General features: G+C 36.1%; 1 pseudogene; it reads left to right on the forward strand.

The window, feature by feature from the left end:
* The first annotated feature begins 997 nt into the window (after positions 1-997).
* LOC141506270 (ataxin-3-like) lies at positions 998-25656 on the forward strand (annotated as a pseudogene).
* Positions 25657-26653: the final 997 nt, after the last annotated feature.

Consider the following 26653-nt stretch of genomic DNA (forward strand, 5'->3'; position numbering starts at 1 on the left):
AGGCAATGTGCAAAACTCTTACATAAATTATTAGATGCACAAATTTACAGGTTGAAAATGCAAATTCAAGGTTGAGTAATTTAACACCATTGATACTGGGGGGAAATAGTGTGTTAAGGGAAAAAAAAACTGGTTCCTAAGGCTTAGATTCAATATGTATTCTTCCTAGGATGGTGGCAAGATCTAACATACACTTAATAAACTCTTGCCAGCCTTAGTACAGAAATTCTGCAAGTCAGATCTTGTAGATGCTGGGAATCTGATCTTTAGATACCCTGTAGAGTTCTGATGCTTTTTAGAAGTAAACTGTATAGCCATTGAATGTCAGCCAGTCAAATACTATATTGCCATATTATCATGTCAATTCTCTATAGAAGTATTAACTCTTAGCTTTAGCTTTACCTGTCAAAATGAAGTGACTTGTATCATAATTTAGATCAAAGATATGTACAAGGTATGCTAAACTTTCCACCAAGGGAACAACTGTTTACTAGAATATGAGGTCAAATCAGAAATAGTTCAACAATCTAAAAAGTGCTGATATTTGTCTAATATCAGATACAAAGTCCACAAGGACAAGTTTCTTTTCAAAGAAGGCTAATTCCAGTTTCATGCAGCTAACATGAGATGTATATTTGCCAGAACAAATTTTTACTTTGTGAATACTCATGCAGCAAACACTATGCATCTGCTAGTAGTTCATTTTGAAGCATTGTGATGGATGGGCCAGATTCATCATATTCCTGCTTGCTGATCCATATCTGCTGGAAGGTGGAGAGAGAAGCCAGAATCAAGCCCTAAATCAGATGGAATATTTATGTTCAGGGGGAGCAATGATCTTAATTTTCATTGTGCTAGGTGCCAGGGATGTGATTTCTTTCTGCATTCTGTCAGCAATACCAAGGTACATGGTAGTACTACCAAGCAATACTGTGTTGGCATATAGATCCTTTCGGGTATCAACATCATACTTCATGAGAGAATTGAAAATGGTCTCATGAATGCCACAAGATTCCATACTCAGGAAGAATTGTTGAAAGAGAGCCTCTGGAGGCTTTGGCATCGGGGTGAGGATGGGGACAGAGCTGGGGCAGGGGACAGGGGGCAGAGGAGGGACTGGAGCGGGGTTTGATGTGGGGCTGTTGGCTCCAGACAAATAAACAGAGTCCATCTTCCAAGAGAAACAAGAAAGCTCACTCTGTGCTCAACATTGCCTGAATAATCTGTTGTAAGGGGAATATTTTAGCCCTGTGGAATTACCCTCCTGTTGCTTATCAGCTAGATGAAGAAGAGAGGATGAAAATGGTAGAGGGAGGAATCACTAGTGAAGACTATAGAACATTTTTACAGCAACCTTCAGGAAACACGGATGACAGTGGTTTCTTCTCTTTTCAAGTTATAAACAATGTCATTTATATGCAACTATAAGGAACATTGGGTTAATAATTCAAAAATCAGGTTAACTTAAACTCTCTGTTTAGAGACGGGTTCAGAATTAATACCAGATACTTACCTTGCATTTTTCTTGGCTCAGTTACAACAGGAAGGTTATTCCATACTTGTTGTTAAGGGTGACCTAACAGACTGTGAAGCTGACCAATTCCTGCAGATGATTTAGGTACAACAAATGCATAGATCAAGACTCATTAGAAAAGAATTATCTCATCTAAAAGATCAAAGGTACAGAAAACAAACCTAGAGCAGTCTTTAGAATTAAGTCATTCATGTCATGGAACAGGAATGTTAGATGAAGATGAAGAGAATCTACAAAGAGCTCTAGCACTGTCAACGGGAAATCAATATGGAAGACGAAGAAGCAGATCTGTGTAGAGCAATTCGACTGAGTATGCAAGGTGGTTCCAGAAATATTTCAGAAGATATTCCACATTCATTAGATACAAATTTGCCAACATCTCTTATCTCAGAAGGACTTTGAAAGAGAAGTCTACTTTGAAAAGTTTAGAGATCTGAACCATGTATGTAGGCAAATGGAAGGAATCAGTGGCAATGAAAAATGGAAGATGCATGAGAGAAGTTATGACTGCCAAAGCAAAGACCTGAAAAAAATGGGAGAGGATGAGATCAAGGTCAAAGACAGCAGCAACCAGAAAAGATATCACATCTACATGAAAAGTGATGATGCACTTGAGATTGATCCAGGTGATGATATGATTGAAAAAGACATGCTTCAAGCTGCTATGAATATCTTTGGAAACTGTTAGTAATAATTTCAAGACTGAAGGGAAAAAATAGCAAAATGACCTTAAAAATATCAAAATATTCATTTTCCCCCTTCATTGACTCCTCATGCAGATATCCTATACAAATTTCATTTCTGAAATATGTCACAGTAGCATGCTGTTCAGAAAAAAGTAGGGAAAGTGGTTTGAAAATAAAAATGTTGGGCGGCTAGGTGGCGCAGTGGATAAATCACCGGCCCTGGAGTCAGGAGTACCTGGGTTCAAATCCGGTCTCAGACACTAGACACTTAATAATTACCTAGCTGTGTGGCCTTGGGCAAGCCACTTAACCCCATTTGCCTTGCAAAAAAAAAAAAAACTAAAAAAAAGAAAAGAAAAATGTTAAAAAATGTATCAAGTTTAGAATTAAAGACTATATCTTCCAAATTCTAGCTAAAGAGGCATTAAGCAATTAAAGAAATAGACAATAGTTTTCTGAATAACATTTACTCTTAGGGGGTGGCAATAACCTCTTAAAACAAGAATTTTTTTAAAAATCTATTTTCAGACCAACTGATAAGATCTGGCCACAGGTTTTTTTCCACCTGTTGAATAATCTGATTTACTCCTTTCTCAGTTTCTCATAATTGCTTGTTTCTTAATGCCCCAAATAGCCTTACTGCAAAAGAATCACTTATCTATAGTTACAACAGGTATGGTGTGTAACAGGATAAATCAGTCCAGCCACAACTATAGTTTCTGTGTCCCCATTTTATTCTTTATTTTTTTTTTGCTTCTGTTCTTAGTTTCTCTCCTATATAGTTTTCATTCCTCCTTATTTGAAGTTAACCTATGATAGGAATGATTTCCTATAATTTCAATAAACCATAAAGGGATCAGTATCCTATGATTGGTGTATTCCTGGATTTGAAGGGAACCCTCCAAAAGTGAGTTATTGAGACAGAATATTCAGTTTGAGGAGAAAACAACTATTTTTCCAGATGCTTTTTGGAATATATTCTCTGTTATAGCAAAATGTTACAGTTTTTGATGAACATCCTTACATTATATACCTCGATGTAAGATTATTTCCTCCATTGCTAAGGAAAATGAGGGAAATAAAGTATGTAAGCTGGGGAAGGAAGGAAGGAAGGAAGGAAGGGGAATGGAATATTCCCTCTTAAGAGTTAATATTCCTAGTGAAGTCCTATCAGGGTTAAAAATCATTAAAACAAAGACAGACTATTATCCTTAGAGTATTCTTAGAAGAAAAGAGAGAAAGAGGCCTTGCATTCCCAGCCAGACACCCTCCTGGTTCTGTTAGGGAGGGAAAATAGTGGAATACTTCCAGAGAAGAGAGACCTTGCATTCTTAGTTAGCCACCTATTCGATGATAGACTGGGAGAGCAGTAGACTGCCTTCTCTTGTTTGATGATAAGTACTAAACTAAGAAGATAGTAGAGTTTCTTAGAATACCTTGCATACTCAGACATTAATTCATTTAGATAGACAACAAAAGGCCAGTAAAAATCTTCCTCTGATATCCTCACCATCTGGATGGTGAGGTAATATTCTATGAAAACATTTTATTCTTCTCTTTGTTACTGGGTAGATTTTTCATGTAAAGATTGTAACTGAAAACCTTAACCAATCAGGTTGGAAGAGAGGGGGCTAGGGAGGGGGGAATTGTGCTGGGCCATATCATCTTGCTTGACTGTCACCTCGGAGCAGCTCCTGGATCTTCACTACATTTGTGAGACTTGGAGTGTGCCCTTTTCTCCAAAAAACCAAAATAAACTTTCTTTTTTGTTCAGAGGAGTCTTTATATTTTTTAAGTGAATTTTTATCCCACACGGAAGGAAGGAAGGAAGGAAGGAAGGAAGGAAGGAAGGAAGGAAGGAAGGAAGGAAGGAAGGAAGGAAATGAGCATGCCTCTGGACCCCTGAATGTCTCATTGCCAATGGTGATCACCTGGACATCAGTCAGCTCATGGCTCTCCTCCAGGGAAGAGGATGAAGAGCAGTAGCCATCTCTTGCTTGAAATCCAGGGCAACACAACACAGCTTCTCCTTGATGTCACAAACAATTTCCCTCTCAGCTGTGATAGTGAAGCTGTACTCTCTTTCTGTCAGTATTTTCACAAAGTAGGTTGTCAGGTCACTGTCAGTCAAAGTAGACAGAGGATAGGCACAGTGTGAGTGACACCATCACCAGAGTCTATCACAATACCAGTGATACCACCAGAGACATACAGAGACAACACAATCTGAATAGCAACCTAGATGGCTGGGGTGCTGAAGCTCTTAAACATGATCTGTGTCATCTCTCTGTTGACTTAAGATTTAAAGGAGCTTCTCTAAGCAAAGCAAGGTGTTCCTCGGGGGCTACATGAAGTTCACTGTAGAAGCTATGATGCCAGATTTTCTCCATGTCATTCCAGTTGGTAACATTCCCATGTTCAGTGGGATATTCCAGAGTCAGGATACTTCTCTTGCTCTGGGACTCATCACCAACATAACTGTCCTTCTGCCCCACTATGACCATGACATCCTAGTGTCTTGGGCATCCAAGAATGGAGGGGAATACACCCAAGGAAAAGTCAACTTTGCATGTGCCAAAGCTATTGTCAGTGGAGCAGCAATAGCTTCTTCCATTTTTGTTTAATCTGAGACTGCACACTGTACTAGTCTAAGAATTCAGAGCCAGGCGGGAAGGGAGGGGAGCAAATAAAGGGGAAATGTCCAAAATAGCCTACAAGTGGCTACCACTGAGTGAGACTCACCAATCTTTTTTTTGCAAGGCTTTGAGTTTTACATTTTTCTCCCTGCCTCCCTTCCCTCCCCAACTCCCCCGACAGAAAGCAATCTAATATAGGCTCTACAAGTGTGATCATGCTAAACATAGATTAATATTAATCTTGTTGTGAAAGAAGAATCAAATCCAAACAGAAAAAAAAAACATTAGAGAGAAAAAAGATATAATACTTAACTGTCCTATAATTTGAAGTGCTAGGAGTAAAGAGCCCTTGGAAAATTGAGGGTTTAAAATGTTGCCATTTGATATTGTAAACCCAAATTTGATTTAATTGAAGTTTTCTACTGAAGCTAATTTATATGATTTTTTTTTAATGGTAGCATGTGTTCTCCTCTTAGAATAATTGGGATAAATAAGAATTCAATGAAGAAATGTGTTTGTAATTTGACATTAAAGCGTAAAACTGCTGAGAAATGCATGAATCAGGAAAACTTGAATTAAACTCCAGTTCAGAAATTTATGAGCTGTGGGGTTTCAGCTCTGTTTGCCTCAGTTTCCTGATCTGCAAAGAGGAAAATAATAACACCTCCCTCCCAGGGTTGTTGGGAGGATAATATGATTGTAAAATGCTTAGCACAGTGTCTGGCATATTGTCAGCACTTTTTTTTTGCATGATTAACTACTATTACTATTATCATTTTTTTCAATTGAATGTAATCACTCTATACAACATAATTCTATATAGGGGCTTAGATATGATTAGTATAAAATGTCAAAGGTGATAAAATGAATGATTTTTTTATTTAAAATGATATGGAAATGCCTTCATCCGAATTGGTGTCACCTAACTGATAATAAATTCTTTCAGGTTTCAAGTACTTGATATTATGGGCATTTTCATGTTTCTAACACTTTTTTCTTGAATTGTGAAATTTGGGAAACCATTATATCAGAAATACTGTTAGAAAAAAACCTTTTAATCTGGATGCTATTAGATTATGAATTGAGTTGTTAAAGCAATGTGATAAAATATTTGAAAGTGTTTAATATTTAATGTATTAGATTGATTTTAAAGTCTATAATAATAATAACAATAACAATTTTGGGAGAAAAAGTACCACAAACCCCTTAAGTTACCCTTATCTGTGAGGTTCCTTGGATTCTTTCTACTTGGACTGGAGAATAAGATTTTAGTAGGTGTGACTACCACGTTTTGAAGTTCGACAAAACTAGGACCTATTGCAGATTGAGAAATTTTAGTTTTTCCCATAGGAAAAAGTAAACTTCATCTAATATCACTTGACCATCACTTAAGAAAATTATAAAATTCTATGTTAATAAATAGGCTTTATTAAAGTTACATCTTTGAGCCAACATGGCTCAAAGCCTTAGATTCAAAGGCTTCATTTTGTCTTAGGAATTAACAGATAATACAAATTGGAAGCTTGTTGTAGTCAACATTTTTCATGGCTTTGGAGTTAACTATAGTATAGTCCCTGTATATGTAAAACTCAGAATGTGATTATTCTTAATTTATAAGAAGGATAAATGAAGTGTCCCCATATTTGTGCAGTATAAATCGATGTGACAAGAGAAAATGACCTAGATCTAAGTTGTGATCAGTGAAATTTTGATATTTGAGATGAAATCTGGTAGAACTATAATCTGTTGCTGTTCTAAATTTTGATTTCAGATATGATTATCTGATTTATCATCAGGTCAACAGTTTACCATTCAAGAGATATGCTATGTGCTATCCAAATTGTAGTACAGTTTGAGAAGTGTTATGGGTTTATTTCTGTACTTGAGAAAAAGTAGACAGGATGACCTTAGTGTGGGCTAAGGTAGCATTCTCTTAATTCAGTTTCCTTTTTAGATAGGAATTTTCCCACCTTATTAATTCTGAACCTGACTTTTATATGCCTTGTGAAAAATGTGGAACTTGATCGTAAAATTGGTTATTAATTATGACTTTTGCCTGCAATCAAATAGAGGTAAGGGAATTTTTTCCTTGTTATGTCAGATCAGTCAATGCCCTTGAAGCAACAGTCTTGATACTGTCATAACCATATCCAGCCTTTCCTTTCATGGCAAATTTCTATGATAAGGGCAAGTGAACAGTAAAAGTCTATTAATGCAGTACTGAATCTATTGAATGATAGATTAATACTAAAACATCTGACTACAATAATAAGATGCAAGAATGAAAGATTTCCCTATTGTTAGTTTGTATTTGTGGTCAACTCCATATCCTATGTAACAAAGTAAATGAGTTCTTGAACTTGCAATTCCCTTGTAATAGTCATATAGGCAAATATAAGATTAGGCCCTTAAACTATTTCATTCCATCTAGATAATGTGAAGATAATATACATATCCCAAAGAGAGATAAGTAAAAAATTATAAATTTAATGGTGTAGTAAACTTGGGATGGCAATAAGATTAGATTGTTTTCTCTAAAACCTAGGAGATTTAGTTATTTATACACACATATATGTTGTGTGTTTGTATGTATGTGTGCATATATGCACGCACATACATATTTTAAAGTCAGTAATAGATACATAGATATGCATATCTATATCCATCTATATCTAGATATATTATAGATAGATATAGACATTAGTATATCAATCTACAATTAGCCTCAAAATATTTCTACTAGAATATACAAGTCTTGAGTATGTTTTAATAATATATTCTCAAAAATTAGATCAAGATTTTATATGTAAATTTGCACTAAAGATTCATTTAGTGGATTGCATTGTCTATATTAGGTACAGAGTTTGGGTGAAGATAGAAAGTGCGAGTGATATGTAAAAACTGAAATTCTCTGATGTTTCAGGTGAGCTCTGGGTTCCTAAGTTGTTCTTCTAATTGTGGTAGATCTATACAGTCTGATTTGTTCTTGCCACATGAACTAGTTATTGGAAGGTCAACCTGATTATATTTCATCAAAGTATACTAAATTATAAAAAGTCTTATCACTAATAAGACAGCAGCATTTCCACAAGGGACTTAGATAGGGACCTGGAAGATAGGGAATAGATTTGCCTGATCCATATGTAGCTGTTTGAGAGCTGCACGGGAAGTGCTTGCCAGTCCCCTTGAAGATCATGAACATTGCAAAAGGACTTGACACCCCTAAAGCTCTTGCTGTACTGAATTTCTTTATTATCTACTGTAACTCAGCTTGTTATATTAGTTACTTGTGTGGGTGGACCTATTACTCATTGTATACACTACTTTTCATCTCTGTACTAATAATACCAATGAACCAAGATCCTGTATGTTTGAACACCTGAATATTGAATTGCCAAAATCTATGGACCACAGATGTGTTTGAGATGACTAAAGAATCTGTGTGCTCTCACAGGTGTTGTGTACTTACAACTATAAGTTTATGCATACAGTGCCTCCCTTAGTGCAGTGAACTAATTAATCCTCAGGCCAATTCCCAAATTACACTTGGTAGACATTAGGATGATACAGCTGAGGATACAGAAGTGTTATCAATCTAATTGTGGTGCTGGACCAAAAAATATGACTAGCGCCAAAGGGGGGAATTATAGAATTCTTTTGTAGAATTTAGCCATAAGTCAAGTTGAGTGAACATGCATGATTTCCCTCCCTACTTCAATCAGGCATAAATAAAAGCCCTCTCATAAGGGGGGTTCTCAGCACACAACTTTATATGACAACTCTTTTGTGAGGGAGATTACAGCACCTGCGAAACTAATGTAGAAAAGAACAGGCCCATGAGGGTTTTGATACCCTGTAGAAAGTAGCATCCTACCCAAATTGTTAATTTAACACTGATACTAACACCAACCTGTGTGGGATAAAAATCCACTTAAAAAAATATAAAGACTCCTCTGAACAAAAAAAAAAAAGTTTATTTTGGCTTTTCTTGAGAAAAGGGCACACTGCAAGTCTCACAAAGGTAGTGAAGATCAAGGAGCTGCCCTGAATTGACAGTCAAGCATATTTATATGGCCTAATGCAATCCCCTCTTCCTCCCTATTGTCCCTCTCTGCCGACTCATTGGCTAGATTTCAGAGTTACATTCTACTTGAGAAAATCTACCCCAGCAACAAAGAAAAGAATGAAAGGTTTTCATAAAATATTACCTCACCATCCAGATGGTGAGAATAACCTTCAGGATTATAACTGTCTTACTGAAGTAACAGTCTACTTATCATCAAACAAGAGGAGTCTTATGAGCTTCGTGGGAATGCAAGGTTTTTCTCATGGGAACAGTCTAATGTTCTCCCACTTTAGATAGTTTTGTCATCAAATAGGTGACTAACTAAAAATACAAGGTCTCTCTGGAAATAGTCCATTATTTCCTTCCTAACAGAATTGGGATGGTGCCTGGCTTGGAATGCTAGGTCTCTCTCCCTCTTTCTTCTAAGAATAGTCTAAGAGTAATTGTCTTTGCTTTAATGATTTTTAACCCTGAGAGGATTTCACTAGGAATATTAACTCTTAAGAGAGAATATCCCACTATAAACCATTATAAACCTATCGGAATTGACTTCTTTTGTTTTGAAAATTTGTCTTTAAAAGGTTGAACAAAGCCTAAATTCAAGGCCTTGTCTCATACAATGCATATGCTTGTATATTTTAATAAACTCATTTTTTCTTTGTTTTTTTTTGAGCTTGCCTAATTTATCAGGATGTAGCTCTAATGAAGGTATTTCTTCCAACACAATATTGACAAGTTCTTGACATTTTCTTAAAATGTATGTGATTAAGATGACATTGTTGCTAGATAACAAAAGTAAATGATTTCCACAAAGATTCCTTTGCTTGATATTGGTTATAAGTAATTTTTCTGAAGAACTTTCATCTTTTTCATTTTTCTACAAAAGAACCTAAGATAACTATCTTTTACCTACAAAATCAAGTCTAAATTTCTCTCTTATTTTTAAGGACCAGTGTAATGGAAAAGAGTTCTTGAATAAGAGTAAGGAGAAACTGAGTTTAAATCCTACTTCTTATTCTGTGAACTAACAATGGACACGTCATTTTATGAAGCTGAAAGAATGACACAGGGGAGGGGGTTTGCAAGAATCAGCATGAATTCTTTTATCAATGAAAAAATCACAGGTTCTTTGACTCAGGAGAATAAGAAAAGGTTTAAATTTTAATTCACAAAAAGTTTACAGATTACTTTTTAGATTTCAGATTTTTTTTTTTTGCAAGGCAAATGGGGTTAAGTGGCTTGCCCAAGGCCACACAGCTAGGTAATTATTAAGTGTCTCAGATCAGATTTGAACCCAGGTACTCCTGACTCCAGGGCTGGTGTTTTATCCAGTGCGCCACCTAGCCACCCCTACAGATTACTTTCTTTAGGGAAGTTGCAAGCTAAAAGTGAGTTTCAGTAGAAGTAGTGACATTAAGCAAAGAAGAAAGAGCTACAAATTGGGTTGCTGAGAACATCAAGGACCATTAAGAAAGGAAGAAAGAGGTAAGGAAACAGCCATGAGAGAGGTAGCTGAGCTGGGACCACATAGTTCCAGCAGCCCAGACTAGAGGGTGGACCGAACTTTTATAGGGAGCCTAGCCCACCTCCTCTGTAGGAAGGAATCAAAGAGTAACCCACCTGGATGTAACCAGAGTCAGGTATATGTCTTGGAAGGCTAAGAGCCAGACAAGTAGAGGGGAGGTAGGAAGAAGGGGCTGAGGTTGCTTTCTATTACCTTAGTGAATTTACATTTGAGAAGAAGGTTAGACTGAACAATAGGGAGAAAGTCAGAGGCACACAGAAAAATGCTAGACAAGCACAATATATTACCGGAAAGGCTAAACAAATATTTCTCTAATATTTCTCCATCAATTTGACTTCCCTGAGTCTCATCTAAGACTCAGTTTTTTCATCTGTAAAATGTCAGCTTATTGGGAGGACCAAATGAGATCAAGTATATAGAGTACTGGGGGCTGCTAGGTGGCACAATGGATAAAGTATCAGCCTTGGAGTCAGGAGTACCTGGGTTCAAATCCGACCTCAGACACTTAATAATTACCTAGCTGTGTGGTCTTGGGCAAACCAATTAACCCCATTGCCTTGAAAAATCTAAAAAAAAAGTATAGAGAGTACTTACCTAATATTTATAGAGTACTTGAATGATCTGCCTATTAAATTTTATTTTCCAAGGATACTCAATGCAAATCTTGCAGCCAGTTAGGACAGTCTCTTCACTATTCTTCAGACATGTCATATTCATTTTCTCTATCTCTTACATTCTACATTCTCTTCACATGAAATCAGAATTTAAGAGGTAGAAAGAATTTTGAAGTTCATCTTGTCAAGGCCATCAAAATATGAAATCATAAATGAGAACTAGCATTTATTAAAGCTTTACTATGTACTGTGGTGAGCTCTGGGGATACAAAAACAACACAGTCTCTGTTCTCAAAGAGTTTACATTGGATACATAGAGGAGTAGGAGTCAGAGAGAGCCACTTTGGTCCAGAAAGTTACAAAGATGAAGAATGGAACCATAAAGAAGACTGGAACATCCATTCAGGAAAACTGGTAGACTTGATCTTAATGCATGGTTTAGGAACTGGGGATCTTGTGGGAGGGCAGTGGTACAGCAGCTGGTCGAGAGTTTGTGGAGGAGGTGGTCAGAGAGGAGGGAACAAAGTGAAGCTTGGTTGTCCTGGAACACTGTTTCCTGAGGATCATCAATCAGGAGAAGAAGTCACCAATAAGTTCCTCCAGGGCATATTCTCTGGTTTGGGTGAGTAAGAGGTTAACTAGGAAGTTGTGGAGTATGGATGGAATGGCCAATTAAACAAGCATTTTTAGGTTCTTACTACAGGCTAGGCACCATTCCCAAATACTGGTGATAGAAAGAAAAAGAAAAGCCTTACTGTTCTCAAGGTATATACATTCCAATGAAGGGACTAAATGTAAATAAATAGCACGTGCAAAATATGAACAGAGAAAGTGGAAGAAAGATAACCTTAAAAAAAAGAAGATTCCAGTAGATGAGAGGCCCAGAAAAGGCATCCTAAATATTGTGGTTTTTGAGCCAAGACTTGAAGGAAATCAAGAATTCTAAGAGTCCGAAAAGAAGAGGAAGGGTAGCCAGTGGAAAGGTGTGACAAAAGGATATAAAGAATTGAGTGTGGACAGCTAGGTGATACAGTGGATAGAGCACAGGTCCTGGAGTCAGGACTAGCTGAGTTCAAATCCAGCCTCAGACACTTAATAATTACCTAGCTGTGTTACCATGGGCAAGTCACTTAACCCCATTGCCTTGCCAACAAAAAAAATAAAGAATTGAGTGTGAGGGATAGTGAGAAGGCCGGTGTGACTAGAGTAGCGAGAGGAGTAATGTTTAAGATGGCTAGAAAGATTGAAAGGGGTTAGATAGTGAAGGACTTTAAATGACAAAGAAAGATAATAATCCTAGAACATATCATAAAATAGGCAGCTAGAATCAAGAAGACATGAGTCTGTGATAAATGAGAAGTCTGGCAGTAATTATTTTATCAGTTATAGCTAGTGAATGATTAATAAGAAGATGATCATTTGGCTTTCTCTTGTAAAGCAAATATCAGTCATGGAGGTTTCTCAACACTCATATACCCTTGAAAGAGTGAATGTTCCCAACAGGTAGAAATCAACTCTAACTGGTTAACATTAATGAGAGAATGAATATTATAACGAGAAGTGGACCTAGTCTAATGAGGGGCTGGGAGATATGACTTTGACTATGTTACTCTTATTCCTTTCTACCCAGATCACCCCCATCCCGGGCAATGTAGAGAAAAGGGTCTACCTCCACCCACTCACCAAAGCCTATATGAGAAGAACACAATCGGTTGGAATTCACCCAAGGTTTTCTAGTTAAATGAGTTTAAAAAAATCCCACCTAGATAAGATGGTCTAGGTGGGGTAAATCTTTTGGGCAAAGTCAGAAATCTTGAGAGACTGAACGAAGAATGAAGAAATAGGAAGGGAAAAACCTAGATCCTTCCCACCCTTTAATTTGTTAATAAAAATTAATTTGTTGTTAATCAAAAAATAGAAATAATTATTTTTCTCATGTTCTGATCCAGAATCACACACATTAGTAGTGTGACCATGGCCAAATCACATAATCTGCCTCAGTATCTTCATCTGTAAAATAAAGATAAATATAACAACTACCTTCTAGGGTTGTTGTGAGATAATATTTGTAAAGCATTTTTAAACCTTACAGCACTATATAAATGCTAGCTATCATTATTATTGTTACAAAATAATACAGTTTAGTAAGCTATGATATAAAATATTGAGAATCCTATCTCTCCACTAGATTATAAAACATCTAGCTAGACATGTCCATATTCTTTGAAAATAGATTTCATTGCCATACATATACCTCAAGTGGGCCATTGACAAAAATACCCAAATATCAATAGTAGTATTTTTATGATAACAAAGAACTGTAAATAAAGGCAAGATCCAAAGGAATGAACTGGGGGGACCAGCAACTAATCCACATTTAGAAATGAATTTGGTGGGAAGAACAGAATGTAGAAACTTTAAAAAATTTGAATCCAATCTTTCTAGGGTCTGAAGTGAGTGTGCCTCAGATATTAGAGAGAAATGTTTCTTTCTATGTCTTCACGGCAAATATCCCTTTAATTGATATTAATTGATTTAATGAAATTGGAGCATTAATTACTGATGGTTAACAGTGGAGAAAACATATAAGAATGGAATCTCAAGCCAATAACTTTTTTTTTTAGGTTTTTGCAAGGCAAATGGGGTTAAGTGGCTTGCCCAAGGCCACACAGCTAGGTAATTATTAAGTGTCTGAGACCGGATTTGAACCCAGGTACTCCTGACTCCAGGGCCGGTGATTTATCCAGTGCGCCACCTAGCTGCCCCTTTTTTTGTCTTTTTAAAAAAAAATTGTAATACAGGATGGTTTGCTAGATGAGGTATTTTGAAGTAGGTGATATAAAAATAAACGAACATTCAAACATTTGGGAAAAAAAAGAAAAGATCATCTTTAGAAGGGGGCTATGGTGTAGAAGTAGGAGGAGTTAGAGGCATGGATTCAAATGCCTTTGATGATTTACTAATTGTATGATCTCTGAGTTGAAAAGTCCCAGAGACAGAGCTTCTTGGTAATTAATAAACAATGGATTAACTGTGGCTAGGTCAATGGTTCTCTCAGAAACCAAAGAAGAACAGATAACTGAATAAGTAAATACTTTTGGAAAAGGGATTGTCCCTAAGGGATAGAATGCAACTCTGATGGCTTATCAATTAATGAGAAAATGAATTTTATAAAGAAAGTTGTGAGGTGGCTCAGTGGATAAAGCACCGGCCCTGGAGTCAGGAGTACCTGGGTTCAAATCCGGTCTCAGACACTTAATAATTACCTAGCTGTGTGGCCTTGGGCAAGCCACTTAACCCCATTGCCTTGCAAAAAAAACCTAAAAAAAAATACTCCAAAATAAATAAAAAAGTAAAGGAGTTTAAATTTTTTAAATGAGGAGTTGTATTGATTATCCCTTGAAGTCACTTCAAGTACTAAATAAAAAGTGGATTTTTTTAGAACATATAACATTCTATTTTTCCTATATTTTCAGTTATTTTATTTTTTTTAATTGATGCCTTTTTGACAGGTACTGAAGTTCTCCTTCAGTACTTCAGTACTTCCCTTTCCCCAAATACCTGACAATTATAAAATAAATGTCTTGGGACTTTGAATAGTTCCAGAAATTCACCCCCCTTCTTTTTTTCTCTTTCTTTTTTCTCTTTTTTTAAACCAATAAGACAGAGAGTACAAATTTAACAGATGTAGATTAACTAATTGACTAAGAAGATAAGATTCCCTTTGGAATATAGGTTAAATGGCAAAGCTAAAGAATAGGATCCTCTTTCTTTATATTTATATATATATATATATATATATATATATATATATATATATATATATATATATTTCTAAGGAGACCTCAGGAAACTAGACTATTTGATGTACCAAAAATTAATGATGAACATCAAGTAATACTAACTTTAAAACCGAATCACAAAATTAGTAGATGATTCCATGAAAATGAGACATGAAAGAAACTCTAGCAATTTATTAGAGAATTTGTTATTTAAATCAAATGTTCAGGAGCTTAAAGAACATTAATTCCAAGAATTAAGAACACTGCTTTTAAAGAAAAATAAATTAGAATAGTAATCAATAAAAAATATTTGATGGGGCAGCTAGGTGCCACAGTGGATAGAGCACCGGCCCTGAAGTCAGTAGTACCTGAGTTCAAATCCAACCTCAGACAATTAATAATTACCTAGTTGTGTGGCCTTGGGCAAGCCACTTAACCCCATTTGCCTCGCCAAAACCTAAAAAAAAAATTTGATCAAAAGATAATGGTCCAGATGGAGACCAAAAATAATTTAATTAAGAATAATTTGGTTGAGAAACAATTAAAATTATATGAAATATAATTGAAATAATAAATAACATACCAACATTTATGACTTGCAAACTCAAGGATTGCTGAGACAAATTTATTTCCTTAAATGTTTATATTAACAAAAGAAAAACCTAATGAGCTGAATTTGCAACTGTTTTTAAAAAAAGAGAAAAATCAACAAATGAATATGCCCAAAATAAGCATAAAAGAAAAAAGCTCTAAGATTTAATAAGTTAATAGAATTAATTTTTAAAAATCAACTGGATAAGGATAAAAAGGAGCTAAGCTTTTACAAAGACCGATAAAATTGATAAACCATTAATTTATGTTAACCAAAATGAATTAGAAAATAAAAAAAATGATAGAGAAAACGCAATGAAGAATGAATAAGGATAATTATTTTATTTTTTTTGTTTTTGCAAGGTAATGGGATTAAGTGATTTGCCCAAGGTCACACAGCTAGGCATTTACTAAGTGATTGAGGTCAGATTTGACCTCCAGGGCTGGTCCTCTATCCAATGAGCCACCTGCTTCCCCAAGGATAATTATAAAAGAATATTTTTATGCAAAATAATAAAACTGAAAATTTAAAAATGCAAAAATACCTAGGAAAAATATAAAATATTCAAACTGGCAGCTAAAAATATAATCTAAACAAGCTAAAATCTAAAGTCGAAGTTGAACAAGTCTTGAACAAGCTGGCACATAAGTAACTTACTTAGATCAGATAGATTTACAAGTGAAGTGTGGTAAAGTGGGATGCTGAACTCAAGAGTCAGTTAAACAGATTCAAATCCTGCCAGATCTATTAAATGGATGATTTCGGATAGGCCACTTAACCTCTTTGAGTTTTAGATTTAAAATGAGGGGTTGACATCAAGGAGAAAGAACTCTGAAGTCTGAATGCAGATCAAAATATACTATTTTCATTTTTTTTTCTTTTATGTGATTTTTCTCTTTTGTTCTGATTCTTCTTTCACAACAGGACGAATGTGGAAATATGTTTAACATGATTGTAATTGTATAACATATCACATTGCTTGTTGACTAGGGAAGGAGAAAAAGGAGGAAGGGAGGGAGAAAAATTTGTAACTCAAAATGTTGTAAAAAATGTATATTGAAAACTATCTTTACATGTACTTGGAAAAAATAAAATACTATTTACAAAATCAACAATAAAACAAGAGGTTTGAATCCTTCTATCTCTAAATCTATGAATTTATACATTGTACTTGATCATATTTAAAAGGATAATGCATTACTTAATTCTTTCTGTGAGACAAATATGATTCTCATTCTAAGAAAAGGAAAGTTAATGTAGAGAAAGAGAACTATAGACCAGTAACAAATTAGTAACAATACAAATATATTGAATAAAATACTGGCAAATTGAATGCAGCAATATAGGAAAAATTACTCTTTATGATCAAGTGGAATTTACATCAGAAATATAAGAATGGTTCAATTTTAGGAAAACATTTAGCAAATACTCATTAGCAATAGAAACAAAAAATTATATCAACAGACAGAAAAATGTCTGATAAAATATTATTCCCATGTTTGTTAAAAAAAAGAAGTATTTTTCTTTGTTCATGAATATAAGGACTTGTATTCTCAGAACTCAAATTAAATTTAAAAGTGATAATTATCAAAATTATCTGCTATTGTTTTAAAAAATAGACAAATCAACATGTAACCAGTTGGTCAGATTTCCCCAATAATCAGGGGTAGAGTCAGAATTGAATTTTGCACAATGAATTTTTAGAAAAGAGCTGGTACCTTAAAGAGACAGAGTGTTTTCTCTCTGCCCTGGTCACAGCTAGAAAAAGTCATGAAAGTGAATTATGAATTTTGGGATTTGTAGTCCCAAAGGGACAGTTTTTGATTGGTTTGTTTTTTTCTGCCTTGGGGGCAAGAGTAGCTTTCAAACATTTGAACATTTGGAAGGGCAATGAACCAGAGCAGCTAAGGGGTTTCTGCTTTCTATTTTGGAAAGAGAAAGAAAGAATAGAATGTATGATGAAGGTCAGCAAATGAATTGTGAAAAGTACATGTGTTTTGAATGGAGATTAAGATTATAATATCTGCATGGGTAGCCAAGTAATTTGCCCTAGTCAAATCCCTACCTGCTAAGTATACAAACTGCTCTCCAAAATTCTGTTAGACCTAGTGAAGTTCAACTATCCCTCCCCTGTCTGTCTTTACATGACCCAGTATGCATTCAGGAAAGAGGACCTGCAGACAGGAGGCCTTGAAAAAATTCCTCACTTAGCAGAACCAGGAGAATTCTATGCACAGTAACAGCAATATTGTAAGGATGATCAACTGTTACAGACCTAGCTAATCTAATCAAGACAGTGATCCAAGCCAATTCCAAAGGACTCATGATGAAAAATGTTATCCCCCTTCAAGGAGAGAGCTTTAATCAGTGCAGATTTATTTTTCTTGGGATGTTTTGTGTGTATGTATGGGCATGTGTGTCTTTTCTTTTACAACATAGTTAATAGGGAAATATGTTTTTCATGACTTCACATGTATAATCAATATTGAGAGGAGAATTTGAAATTCAAAATTTTTAAAAATGGATGTTGTAACCTTTATCAAATTTCTTACTACTTTGGGGAGGGGAAGGAACAGAGGGAAGGAGAAAAATTTGGAACTATTTCAAAAATGAATTTGAAAATTGTCTTTACACATAATTGAAAAAATAAAATGCTATTTTAAAAAGTGAAATAAAAATGAATGTTAATTTTTTACATGTAATAGGAAAATATTTAATGAAATAAGTAAAAATATATTTCCAAAATTGTCTCACTTAACTGGTTTGTCACTTGAATTCCATCCACCTCAGTTTCTTCAACTGTAAAATAGGGAAAATAATAGCATCTATTTCACAGGGTTGTTGTAAGGAACAAATGAGATAATATTTTCAAAGCTCTTAGCACAATATCTGAAATCTAGTAGGTACTTAATAATGCTTGTTCCATTCCACTTCCCTCCCATCTGTAAACTATAAACATTAACTCCTGATTTTCTCAGTTTTTTTTTAAATCAGTTTATGACTATTGATTAAGTTTATCTTTGAAAAATGTTTTTTCTAGACTTAAAATCTATAATCCATCACATTTACTTTATGATGCACATTTAAATGTTATTTACATACAGGGCAAGAGCAAAAAGAGGATGCCATTCATAAGGCTGGTTTACACAGAACAAAATCAGGTCAAAAAATTAGAGTTCTGTCCAGAATTATTGGGATCCCATCTTGCAAGGAAGGGAGTACCAATTGTGAGAGACATCCAAGGTGATGTTTAGAGAAGGGAAGGGAGGAGAGGGAGGCAGAGGGAAAGAGTCGAATTGGAGTTTTTATCACTCTGTATTATGCTAAAAGCAAGCTGTTATTGCAATGAGTATCAGATTGTTAGCACATCAGTGTCCCAGGGGAAAATTCAAGTCGCTAATGGGAAGGAATAACTTAAAGGACATAGTGGTGGGGCAAAGACCAGAAGAAGGTTGTGCCTTCAGGACTAGTAGTGTGTAGAATCTGTCCTACTCCAGAATTTCCATAGTGCCAGGGCAAAGCAGAAAAGCAAATGTGTTTCATTTTTTATTTCTTCCACTTCCTGTTCCTAAGATTTATTTATTTCTTCCAAGACCACTTCCTAAGATCCTCAAATAATTTAAATTTAATAATTTAATATCCTCAAGAAAGCAATAATAGAACCAGCCCAGAACTTCTCTCCAGAAGTGCTACAGAGGTCAACCCAACATCAAGTCTGAAGTCAAAAAGGAGATTGGAAGAATGGGAAAACAAAAAAATAACCACACCAAAAAAAAGCTATTACGGTGATTCTCTTGGTGCAGTCTACAGAAAATTTTCCTGACCTCTACAGATAGCTAGGTAACCAAAGTCACTCTGAAGCAAAAATCTGCTGGGGTAACTCCTTGTAGCCCCAAAGCACTAGGGCCAGGTCAGAGAAGTAAGAAACAAAGGGAGAAATGCAGGCTATAAGGAGCAATTCACTAAAGCCTGAAGAAAAGACCACAGCTGCCAGTTGGGACTAGCTCTGACCACCAAAAAGTAACAGGACAGAATTCTAGATTGGTGAACTGAAAATTGCCCACTTTGAGGCACTTGGAGGTCCAGATCCCAAGGAAACCACTATCCATGGGGAATCAGAAAGGGGAAAGTGTGGGAGAAAGACTGAAATCACCTGTGAATTCAGGAAGAATAAGACTCAGAACAGACAACGCAACAGGAAAAACAACAACAACAACTAACTGAAGGAAATATGACTTCCAGCTCTAATAAACACGTTCAGGAAATACAATGGAAAATCCAACACTTGGTGCAACAGAGGACCCTGTTGAATTTAAGGAGATAACGGGACTATGACACATTGTCATTGAGAGATTCGAATTGTGAGAGCAGAATTTGTAGACTAAACGGCAAAAAATAATGGGCAGAAGAGAAAAATTGGAATCTGTAATGGTCATCTTCACCAAAGAGTCAAAAGAAAGAACAGTAGTTCAGAATACAAATGCACAGAAATGAAAAATAATATAGGAGATAAGCAAAAGATCACTAATATTGAAAGAAAATATGCTCAATATGTAAGCAAAATATCCCCATCTCAAAGACAAGGTTCAGAGTAACAACCTAAAGATCACAAGTCTTACAGAAGCATGACCGGACCAAAAAACAAAAAACCACAACAAACATATTAACATTATAATGAAGAAAATGATAGAAGAGAATTGCCTAAAACTTCTGAACATAGAAAATGAAATTTCATTCAAAAGAATTCATAAATGGTCTCCAGAAATAAAAAAACCAACACGAGATTGAAAATTCCAAGACATCTAGTGGTTAAATATAACAATTCAATTAAGAAATAAGCTCTGTGAGGCATCAGAAGAAAGACCTTCAAATACAAAGGATTAAAATAATATAAATGAATAAAATAATACTATTATATATCCACTAGAAAATGGGAGGGAATGGAATAATGTGTTTTAAAGAGCAATGGAGTTCAGAGTGAAGCCCAAAGTGACCTACCCTACAACTCTGAGGTTGACCATACATGAAAAAAGATAGCAGTTCAATAATAAAGAGTTTTAGAGAGAAAAAACAAAACTGAAGAGATTAATTCCTTCTCAAACACCTCAAACAACAGAATAGGAGGAGGAAATAATTGCAACAGACAAGGACAGCAACAGCAACAAAGTGATAACAGAGAGACCAGTAAGAGATTTATTTCTAAATATACATAAGGAGACAGGGATCAAGGCAAAAATCTGAAATGGTGATATACAGTGAAGACACAGATATGGGACATTATGGTGGTTTTTTGTTGAGGTTGTTTTGTTATCGTTATTTTGCGGAACTTCATTACAACATGAGAAGGTACATGAAAGGGGGGAGAATATGAAGAAGAGAGTATATAATGTGACAGGATCAAAGCAAGAGTTAGCAAAAACAGTAAACAACTTCTATGATCTCAAAAACTGAAGGGATTACAGAAAAGTGAATGAAGGGGGAAGGGGGCAAATTGAAAAATGAGGGAAAGGAAGGAGGCCTTTTTTTGGTGATAAAAAGGGGTCTTAATGAAAAATATTTCTATGGGACAAGAGAGATGGATGAGACTATGAAAAGAAATAGGACCTTACACTGAATGTAGTCTATGGGATTTTGAAAGCTTGAAAATCAGGAAGGTGGAGTTAGAACACCTGTACCTGGGGGAATGAGAGAACATGAACCTATAGAGAAAATTTTGAGGCAAATACTGGAGAGGAGGGTAGAAGGTTACCAGGGGAGACTATAAATCAGTCTGGAATTACAAAATTAGGGATATAATGGGGAGGGTCTTCACTATGGGGCAATATTCTCTCTGACAACTGCAATAATTAGCTTTGTTCTGAAAGTGAGGCACAGTGGAAAAAAAAGGAATCCATGGGGAAGTCCTATAAGACAGTTGCAGAAACAACCCAGCAGGTCAAGCTTGAACATTTTGATGATATTAGAAATACAGGGAAAAGAGAGAGACCAGATAATTATATCATCAGAGAATGAAGGTCTACAGCAAATAAAAAAGATAGCATAGATAACTAAGAAGAGTGAGAAAAATCCTTTATTGGAAAACAGAACCAAAAAAATTTGAAAGCAAAAATGAATGAATGGGACTAGTTGAAGGGGAGGAAAGGAAAGGAAATCTACTTGGTTGAGAGGAATAATGTGGAGATGGGGGTGGTGGTAAGAATTATATACCATATAAAAACTGAAAACACAAAGGAACTAATCAACAAAATTCCAAAGGGAAAGTGGTAGCAAACAAAAGTAGGGCATCAGTTTTTTAAGGGAAGGGAGCCAGAGAGAATAGAACCGCTAAGAAAGAAGAAAGAAAAAAAAGGAAGGAAGGAAGGAAGGAAGGAAGGAAGGAAGGAAGGAAGGAAGGAAGGAAGGAAGAAGGAAGAAACAAAGAAACAAAGAAAGAAACAAAGAAACTAAGAAACAAAGAAACAACAAAGAAACAAAGAAAGAAAGAAAATGATAGATTAAAGTAACTGAAAATGAAACTAGGTGGTTTAGTGGCTAAAGAGCTGTGACTGGAGTCATGAAGACATCCAATTTCAAATCCAGTCTCAGATGCTTGCTACCTATGTAACCTGAGCAAGTCACTTAACCTCTGTTTGCCTACTAGGAAAGGAAATGGCAAATCATTCCAACATCTTTTCCAAGAAACCCCATGGACAGTATGGTCCAAAGGGTCACAAAGATTCAGATACAACTGAACCTCTGAACAACAGTGACAAAGTAAATAAAGGAATGTAATACTGTATCTTCAACCAAAGGAGAGAAATAATAACTTTTTTAAAAAATAAAGTATTTTAGATGGAGGAAAATATAAACCTAACTCATAACTTTTAATGTGAATGGATAATAAGAAAAAATCATTATACCACTTGAATGTCATAACCAAAAAAAGCTAGCTATTCTTTTAAAAATATTTTATTTAATTAATATCCAACTACATGCAACAGTTACAACTATCACTTTTTGCAAGATTTCGAGTTTCACATTTTTCTCTCTCTCCCTCTCTTCCTCTCCCTCTCCCTAACAGAAAGCAATCTGATATAGGCTCTATGTGTATAATCATGTAAAACATAGATCCATTAATCATGTTATGAAAGAAAAGTCAAATCAAATGGGGAAAAATTTAGAGAAAAAAACATAATACATAAGACAACTTTTAAAAACTGAAGATAGTAAACTTTGATCTGCATTTAAATTCCATAGTTCCTTCTCTGGGTATAGATGGTATTTTCATCATAAGACTTTAGAATTGTCTTTGATTGTTAGACTGCAGAAATGAACAAGTCCATCATGTTTGATCATCACCCAAAATTACAGTTGGTGTGTATAATGTTCTTCTGGTGATGCTCACTTCACTCATCAATTCACGCAAGTCTTTACAGGCTATTCTGAAGAGTTGTCCCTCATGATGTCTTTACAGAAAAATAGTATTCCAATACATTCATACACCACAATTTGTTCAGTCATTCCTCAATTGATGGGCATCCCCTCAATTTCCATTTCTTTGGCATTATGAAAAGACCTGTTTTAAATATTTTTGAATATGTGGGGGTTTTACCCTTTTTTTTGTGATCTCTTTGGGATATAGACCTAGTAGTGGTATTGCTAGATAATCAGTTTTATTGCCCTTTGGCTGTAATTCCAAATTGCTCTCTAGAAAGGTTAGCTCAGTTCATAATATCACCAACAATGCATTGATGTCCCAGTTTTATCATATCCCTCTTGACATTGATCATTTTCCTTTTAAAATTCTAGATATTTGGGGTGGCTAGGTGGTGCAGTGGATAAAGCACCTGCCCTGGAGTCAGGAGTACCTGGGTTCAAATCATGTCTCAGACACTTAATAATTACCTAGCTGTGTGGCCTTGGGCAAGCCACTTAACCACATTTGCCTTGCAAAAAAACCTTAAAAAAAAAAGAAATCTTGAAAGAAAACTGACCAGATATCTTAGAACCAGAGGGTAAAATAGAAATAAAATCTACTGAGCATCCTTGAATGAAACCCCAAATTCAAAATTCCAGGAACATTATAATTAAAATTCAGAGCTTTCAGGGGAAAGAAAAAAAAATAATGCAACCATCTAGACAGAAAAAGAACCAGAGTCAAGTTCACACATGACAGCAGCCATCACTATAAAGGAACAGAAAACTTAGAATATGTTGTTCAGAAAACAAAGGATAAGTGATAATTTACCCAGTAAAACTGAATATATTACTACAGGAGGAAAATGGATAGTTAATGAAAAAGGAGGATTTCTAAGCATTTCCTGAAGAAATTACCACAGTTGCAAAGAAATTTGTAAGTTTAAACACAGGAGTCAAGAGAAATATAAAAAGCTAAATCTGAGTGAGGAATCATAAATAATTAACCAAGGATACACTGTTTATACATATGAGGACATAATTCAGATATCCATTCACAGCTCAATCATCATTGAATTCATAAAGGAAGTCTAATTAAACAAAGCCTGAGAGTGGTTCTGTTATGTCTTGATGAACTTAGAGAAAATGGAAAGGGAAGAAAAGAATGGTAAAGGGAAAAGAAGGTTAGAGGAAAAAAAAAATAGGAGGAAGGTGGGGGTGGGGAAGTGTTGACATATAAATCTCACTCTATCTGAACTGGTCAAATGAGGGAAATTTTATATAATATATATATATATATATATATATATATGTACATATAGAGTTTTGATTTCACTAAACAGGAAAGAAGGTGAGAAAGGGGAGAAGGGGGGAAAAAAGGAAAAGGAAAGGAGAAACTAGAGGTAGGGTAACTTAAGGAATCAGGTAGTTAGGTGATTCAGTGGAAAGATCACTGGGCCTGGAGTCAGGTAGATTTGAGTCAAATCCAGCTTCAGGTTGAACAAGTCACCTACTCTGTATTTGCTTTAATCTCCTAGAGAAGGAAATGGCAAATCACTCCAGTATCTTTGCAAAGAAAACCCCTTGGTCACTGAAACAGTTGAACAAGTCTACTCAGAGCAGTAGAAGCCCTTTTTTCCTCCACAGCAGTCAGCTGCAACCCCCACTTCCCCAGAAATCATGTCGAAGCGACCTGCAATTGGCATTTGATCTTGGCACCACTTATTCCTGTGTGGGAGTTTTCCAGCATGGGAAAGTGGAGATCATTGCTAATGACCAAGGGAACAAGTTATATTGCTTTCACTGACACAGATTGTTTAATTGGTGATGCTGCAAAGAATCAAGTTGCAATGAACCCCACCAACACAGGTCTTAATACCAAATGTCTGATTGGTCAAAGATTCAATGATGCAATTGTGCAGTCATACATGAAGCATTAGCCTCTCACATGGTGAATGATGTGGGCAGACCTAAGATCCAAGTGGAGTACAAAGGGAAGATCAAAAATTCCTATCCAGAAGAAGTAAGCTTACCTTGGGAAGACTGTCACAAATGCTGTGGTCACAGTACCAGCCTATTTCAACAATTCCCAATGGCAGGCCACCAAAGTTGCTGGAACCATCGCTGGTCTCAATATGCTCAATCAATGAGCCAACTGCTGCTGCTATTACTTATGGCTTGGACAAAAAAGTTGGTGCCAAGAGAAATGTATTGATCTTTGACCTTGGAGGTGGTACTTTCAATGTCTCTATTCTTACCATTGAAGATGGCATCTTTGAGGTCAAGTCCACAGATACCTACTTGGGGATACCTACTTGGGTGGAGAGGACTTTGACAGCCACATGGTCCACCATTTCATTGCTGAGTTTAAGCAGAAACACAAGAAGGGCAGCGGTGAGAACAAAGAGGGCTGTTTGCCATCTGTGCACCACTTGTGAACATGGAAAGCATACCCTCTCTTCCAGTACCCAGTATTGAGATTGACTACCTCTATGAAGGTATTGACTTCTATACATCAAGCACCAGAGCCCGTTTTGAGGAGCTGAATACTGATCTTTTCCATGGCACCCTGGACCCTTGGAAAAGGTATTAAAAGATGTTAAGCTAGATAAATCACAGGTTCACGACATCGTCCTGGTCCGCATCCCCAAAATCCAGAAGCTTCTGCAAGACTTCTTCAATGGCAAGGAGCTCAACAAAAGTATCAATCCTGATGAGGCTGTTGCCTATGGTGCAGCTGTCCAGGCTGCCATCTTGTCTGGAGATAAATCTGAGAATGTGCAGGACTTTGGATGTCATTCCAAATTGAAACTGCTGGTGGCATGATGACAGTTCTGATCAAACATAATACCACCATTCCCACCAAGCAGACACAGACCTTTACTATCTATTTGGACAACCAGCCTGGTGTCCCCATTCAGATTTATGAAGAATCATGACAAAGGATAACAACTGCTTGGCAAGTTTGAGCTCACAGGAATCCCTCCAGCACCCAAAGGTGTTCCTCCAATTGAAGTGACATTTGACATTGATGCAAATTGCATCCTCAATGTTTCTGCTGTGGATAAGAGCACAAGCAAGGAGAACAAGATCACCATCACCAATGACAAAGTTCATCTGAGCAAAGAAGACATTGAGCATATGGTCTAGGAAGCTGAGAAATACAAGGCTGAGGATGAGAAGCAGAGACAAGGTGTCCTCCAAAAATTCCCTTGAATTTTATGCTTTCAACATGGAGGCTACCATAGAGGATGGAAAAAATGCAAGCCAAAATTGTTGATGAAGACAAACAGAAGATTCTTGACAAATGTAATAAAATAATCAACTGGCTAGATAAGAAACAGACTGCTGAGAAGAAAGAATTTGAACATCAGCAGAAAGAACTGGAGAAGGTCTGCAACCCCATTAATACTAAGCTGTTCCAGAGTGCAGGGGTAATGCCAGAAAGCATGCCAGGAGGAATGTCTGGTGAGTTCCCAGGGGGGTAGAGCAGCCCCATCTGGAGGTGCTTCTTCTGGACCCACCATTGAAGAGGTTGACTAAATGCACCAGAAGAAGGAGCATTCCTCACAACTTCCCCAAAATCGAAGGACTCAAATTTTAGCCAAGGCAGTAGCCAGGTTAAAAGTAACATTTACGGGGCAGCTAGGTGGCACAGTGGATAGAGCACTGGCTCTGGAGTCAGGAGTACCTGAGTTCAAATCTAGCCTCAGACACTTAATACTTAGCTGTGTGGCCTTGGGCAAGCCACTTAACTCCATTTGCCTTGCAAAAAACCTGAAACAACAAAAAAGTAACATTTAAGCTACTGTATAAATCTGGG

The sequence above is a fragment of the Macrotis lagotis genome, chromosome 1 (assembly GCF_037893015.1).
Source record: "Macrotis lagotis isolate mMagLag1 chromosome 1, bilby.v1.9.chrom.fasta, whole genome shotgun sequence".
NCBI classification, from domain to species: Eukaryota; Metazoa; Chordata; class Mammalia; order Peramelemorphia; family Peramelidae; genus Macrotis; species Macrotis lagotis.